Raw genomic sequence first — 6,080 nt, 5'->3', positions numbered from 1 at the left:
TCAGATTCTGGAGGAAATGTTTAGGAAGATGATAAAGCTGCAGGAATAGGCTCAACAACAAGCAAAATAAAAACCAAACAGCGTCTCACTCCAAGGAGAGACCAGGCTGAGATGAGGAGACAAGGGAATGAGAAGAAATTCACTGGCTTTTTCTACAAGTTTATTTTGTTCTTTTGTCCCTGACCGGTTAAGTCTTCTGTTTCCAATATTTTCTGTTTCCTGGTACATTAGTTAAGATGACCACATTGCTCCGAGCACCGATTTGGCTGCATCCCATAACTCTTGCGATGCCACGATGAAAACAGTCTGAGATTTTAGCTTTGAAATTCTCAGGTATCCAAATTATTTAAAAGAAAATATTAAAATATTTTCTCTGAAGGGGATTTTTTTTTTTGCTATCTTTTGACTGTCACTTTCTAGTTTTATTACATTGCGATTAGAAAAATAAATGCTGTTTTTACTTTTTGGAATTTATGAGCTTTTTTCCCTTGAGGAAATATTCTGTAGGTTCTTACTTATGACTGCCCTCTATGAGCTGTTGATTAGGGTAGAGTTTTCCACTATGTCATTGGATTTGCTAATATCTCCGTATTTCATTTTTTATCTTATACTGCATTACTATTTAGGTGCTATAATAATGACTCATCCAAAGCTTTCTACCTTTTGTTGATCTCCCTTTGTCATGTCTAATATTTTCCTTTCCAGGCATGTTTTTGGGAGACTAATGTTGATATCGATGTATTGAACCCAGTTAGTAATTAACTGGAAGGGAGCAAAGGGAACACCGTCTATTATAGGCGCGCCCAGTGAGGCCTTGATGACATAGGACAGATCACACCTGGGAGCAGGTCATTGGCCAGAATAGGTGTGTGGTCACTGCAAGGGCGAGAAATCTCAGATATTAGATACATAAGCTCCTGAATGAAGGATCTCTATCTCTCTCTTGCTGAGCTGCTGGCTCTCCTGTTGCAGGGGTGCGCTCCCCTGCATTTGCCCACATGGCTCACAGCTACATGGACCCCACACAGTGGGCTAACGGACTGCAACTTGTCGGATGCTGCCTGGGGCCCCGCTCTGCCATGGAACAGAAGCTCTGGACACTGGCTTTGCTTTCAGCTCTGCTGGACCCCCAGCTGCACATTTTCCAGGACTGGGTAAAGGGAAATGGGACTTTGGAAACCGAGGGCTATAGCTCCACACAAATAAAGCTTCTACCACATCTCACCCTCCCCCTGGTGGGGGGCAGAGGGCCGGGCTCTGGAAATTTTTATTCCTGTGGTACCCCAAGAATTTCACTCCCCCCCCCAAGCAAAGGAGAAGAGCCACCCACACATTTCTCCATTAACAATATTATCATATCTAGTCCTTTTTTTATTTTATTGATTTTTTACAGAGAGGAAGGGAGAGGGATAGAGAGAGTTAGAAACATCGATCAGCTGCCTCCTGCACACCCCCTACTGGGGATGTGCACACAACTAAGGTACATGCCCTTGATCAGAATCAAACCTGGGACCCTTCAGTCCACAGGCCGATGCTCTATCCACTGAGCCAAACCAGCTAGGGTGTCTAGTTCTTTTTTGAAAGCATTTATCTGGTATATTATTGTCCATCCCTTTGTTTTTAACCCTCTGAATAATTTTGTTGAAAATGTGTCTCTTTTAAAACTCAACATAGCTTAATTTATTTTATTTTATTTTTATTTTCGCCCTTTTTATTTTATTTTTATTTTTTGCCCAGTGTCCTGTTTCTTTGAGCAGGAGGGATTTGGAAATGTGCTCCTAGGATGGAAAAGTTCAAGTGTACCCAAAAGAGAACAATGCATGTCACTCTGCTTCCAACGCAATCAGTTCCCACCAATTTGGATGATTCTGAAACAAGGTTTTTAAAATTTGGAAGAACTAACAGCAGGGGTTTTTTATTACAAATGGAATGACTCAGGGTAAGGGAAAAAATTAATGCTGATATTAAAAATGTTTTTTACATTATGCCTCTACTTAGGCATAATTTCCTGACAAATGCCTGAGGTACCAGTCTTACCAGTGAATAAATATTCTGTAGATTGTTACTTATGATTGCTCTATGTGATCTGTTGATTGGGCTAAAATGTTCCACTATGACATTGGACTTCTTACTATCTCCTTATTTTTCTTTTTTGTGGTTGTTTTTTGTTAATCCTCACCCCAGGACATTTTCCCATTGATTTTTAGAGAGAGTGGAAGACGGGGGCAAAGACACAGAGAGAAACATCGATGTGAGAGACACACATTGACTGATTGCCCCCCCCACACACACCCTGACAAAGATTCATGCAAAGGTTGCTCTCTTTTGTCAATTTCCTCTCCCTTTGTCATGCCTCATATTTTCACTCAACTCTCACTTTTAAGTTTACCAATGAGTTTTTCTAATTTCTTTATTGCTTTTCCTCAGATCTCATATTTTCCTTTTGTCTTAGATTTGTGGGTTTGTTTTTTTTTCCTAGCCTCCCCTATCCCCCAGTGTCTTATGTCCATTGGTTATGGTTATATGCAGGCATACAAGTCCTTTGGTTGATCTCTTACCCCCCTATCTCCTGCCCCCCAACCCTCCCCGGCCTTCCCGTTGCAGTTTGACCATCCGTTTGAGGCAGCTTTGCCTCTGTATCTATTATTGTCCAAAAGTTTATAATGGTCCCTATTATCCATGAGTGAGTGAGATCATGTGGTATTTTTCCTTCATTGACTGGCTTATTTCACTTAGCATAATGCTCTCCAGTTCCATCCATGCTGTTGCAAATGGTACGAGTTCCTTCCTTTTTAGAGCAGCATAGTATTCCATCGTGTAGATGTACCACAGTTTTCTAATCCATTCATCTACTGATGGGCACTTAGGCTGTTTCCAGATCTTAGCTATGGTGAATTGTGCTGCTATGAACATAGGGGTGAGATTTGTGTTTTAAATTTGTTTTTTTTATTTTTCAGAAGATATCCTCTAATAATTCGTATAGGAAGAGAACTTGATTGATAAATTTTCAGTGTATAATATTTTCCCATCAATAGAATTCCAGTTGAAAATACTTTTTCCCTCTGAATTTTAGAGTTACTGCTTTGTTGTCTTTTTGCATCTAGGTTACTTTTTCTTCCTTTATAGGTAAAGAATTTTTCTTTTTTGTGTTGGAGTGTGCAGTCATTTATTCATAAGCGAAGTTGGTTGAAGCATAGTAGAGCAACCGAGAGATGCTCCCAGGTAGCTAGAGCTCAGAAATTTTAGCACCTACTTACCTGACTTTAAATGTTGACTTGAAGACATACATCAGCCACCTGAGAAGGAATTAATTGACAATTCAGGTGATTCACCATCTGTCACCTTCTCCCTGGCTGAGTGCGGGTGCCCCCTGGATTGGCCTCTGCATGGATTATTTGTCCTCCGATTCTGCTCCACGGGGAGATCTTGGCCCCATGGTGTCTCAAGCAAACATTTTCCTTCTACCTTTGTTCTCTTCCCACTTGGAAGGATGTGTTTTCAAGCTCTGTCCTTTACCCTTGAAGTTCAAAAGAAATGTCTTTTCTTTCGTAGTGATCGCTTAAAGCAACAATTGGGCCTTCTGTTCCAGCGGTTGCTAACGTTGGCTAAATATTTTGCCGAGAGACATGGAGAGAGGCTAAGTCTCATGCCGGTAGCTCCCCCCCACTGGCCCCCACTGTCGGAATTCCCCGCCTCCCACTCCTGCTTCAGAAGGGCCTCCCTGTTTCCTCTGCCCTCATCCAGTTGGAAGTAACTCAGTGCCCCTCTGTCTCACTTTTCTTGAAGAGCTTGTCATCTTCTCAGTTGGCTGAAGGTAAAAACGACTTGGGAATGAGGGAAGAGTTCAAGTTATATTTTTCGTTTTTTGGACTGAGAATGTGAATAATTAAAAGACAAACACAAGCTGGATTTGTCTTTAATGAGATAGACTCAGTTTCGACTTCATCCCTGGTGGAAAACCAAAAGGAGACAGAACCGAGAGCCACGAGGTACGGCCTCCAGCCGAGAATAACAAGGCCTGTGTTATGTTGTCCACTCCATCCTCAGCGCTGCCCAGTCCGGGATCCATCCTGCTATTTTCATAACACTTCAAATGACTTCACATCTGCAAGTAATTAGTTGCAAAATAATCTGTCTTGGGACTGTGGGCTGGAGAAGGGTTGGGCAATAGGAGTTCCCACTGTGGTCTAACCATGCGTAAACCGTGCTCCTTCTGCCTCTGTCTACTCACATAGCCATAAATAGAGCTGTAAACATAGGTCGTGGATATGGCTAGTCCTGCGAAGTCATGCACAGAGCCCTGGGGCAGCTCATCGTCCATGAGAACAGCACCAAGAACAATACGCACGTTTATAGAGTGTGTCACGTTTTACAGAGCTCCCTCCCTTCATGATCTTCATTCTTTTCCACAACAAGCTTGAGAGGAGGAGAGGGTAAGATTTCAGTCTGAGACATGAGGAGCCCATCGTCATTAAGCTACTTGTTGGTAGGCGACATGATTTGTTTTGGTAGTGTCTTTGCAACCGTTTTGTTAACAGCTGATTACTGTAGTAACACACACAGAAGTGCAAACAAAATCGTCACCGATGGCTTGATGAGCCATTCATACACCAGTTCCCAGGCCAAGAAGCAGCACCATGTCAGTACTATGGTGCTCTTTCCCAGACACCCACCCCCAAGGGTGACTACCGTTCCGGTTCCTAAAGAGGGGACGTGTTTATTTAAATTAATTTTGTACGAAGGGTGAACCGGGGCCTTGCAATGCATGGCTGCCTTACATGTGTGCTTGATCCATTAGGAATTCATCTTCACACACTGAAATGCAATGCACACGAGGTAAGGCTGATGCGATGAGGGTGCTCCAACCTGCAGCAGGTGCCTCAGGCCTGGGACTTAATAGCTCGAACGCACGAAGGATGGATGTCCGCAACATCATAAGAGGCTTTCTCCACAAAAAGAGAAAAATACCTTTCTCTCATTCTTAGAACGTTGTGGATAAAGAGGGATCCATTTCTTTCTCAATCTTCCCCAGAGGCAAGGAATGGACAAGGTGATTTTTCAAGAGGGTTTTCTTTGCCTTTCCATGTTTGGCTGAGCATTGCTATGTTTCCACCGAGGGGATCAGGGAAGTGAGGTTTGGGATGGGAGGCAGTGTCTAATTTGCCTCCCTCCCCGGTGGTAAGAGTGTCCCCAGGGATGAAGCCTTTGCTTGCTGCATCTCCTTCAGAAGGGCAAAGCCAAAGGTTGACGGTGAGTGTTCCAGCTGGTCTCCCCCATCAGATGAATTCTGAAAGCTTCCCCTCTCATGTCCTCACCATTTTTCTCTACCATCTGGAGAATGAGAAACCAACAGGCAACCAGCGACTGGTTTGGAAAGGTTTGGGGCTCATGCACACAGGGGAATGCGCCCAGGTTCAGAGCTGCCTGCTGTGGGATCCGAGTCTTCAGCCAGGGCTGTGTTGGCGTGGCCGCCATGAGAAAAGCCCTGCTCTCTCATTGGAGTTTGTGTCCGTCTGCTTCACCCCAGACCCTGAGCTCAGAGCAGAGGAATGTTTACATGGAAAGGGACTGCCAAGGTTTTAAATTGCATCCATTAAGAAACGAATTATCCTCTTAATCGCTCTTTGTTCCATTCCTCAAAAGATTAAAATGCTTTTTAATTTAATAAAGTTTTGAAAAAACTTTATTTAGGTAAGTTTATAATTTTACGAAAATGTGTTCGGAGACGTGAGGACACCCAGGGAACTCGAGGGTGCCGAGAATGGCCTATTAAGGTCTCGCTCGTGTCTCATTTCTACGACACAAGGATGCAGCTCTCCTTCCAAGCATTTGGGCCATTTTCTCTCCATCAAATCAGTTAAGTCAGAATGTAGGCTGAAATCTTAGAAAAAAAGTTGGCATTTGTCTTCTTCAAAATATTGACACTCTACAGACATACCTGCTTAGAGAGAAAGACTGCTTTTATTCCTTTCTCGCCTAATTTGTCCTGAGAGGTGTGAAAATGTAGGCCACACACGGAATCTGCAGCGTCGGCATTACAAGGTCAGTTCTGACACGGGTGAACATAGGACACGGGCATG

The 6,080-nt window shown here is 43.4% G+C and overlaps 1 long non-coding RNA gene across 1 annotated transcript; it reads left to right on the top strand.

Moving 5' to 3' along the window:
- Window positions 1-450: 450 nt before the first annotated feature.
- On the top strand, window positions 451-5,795 carry LOC107182052. The gene is made up of 4 exons (XR_001512769.1): window positions 451-1,154; window positions 1,738-1,939; window positions 3,787-4,486; window positions 4,799-5,795. It is a non-coding gene; the product is annotated as an uncharacterized LOC107182052 (long non-coding RNA).
- Window positions 5,796-6,080: the final 285 nt, after the last annotated feature.

The sequence above is a fragment of the Myotis davidii genome, unplaced genomic scaffold (genome assembly GCF_000327345.1).
Source record: "Myotis davidii unplaced genomic scaffold, ASM32734v1 scaffold573, whole genome shotgun sequence".
Lineage (NCBI taxonomy): Eukaryota > Metazoa > Chordata > Mammalia > Chiroptera > Vespertilionidae > Myotis > Myotis davidii.
The sequence above is the reverse complement of the archived record's forward strand: the minus strand, read 5'-3'. Positions and strand labels throughout refer to the sequence as shown.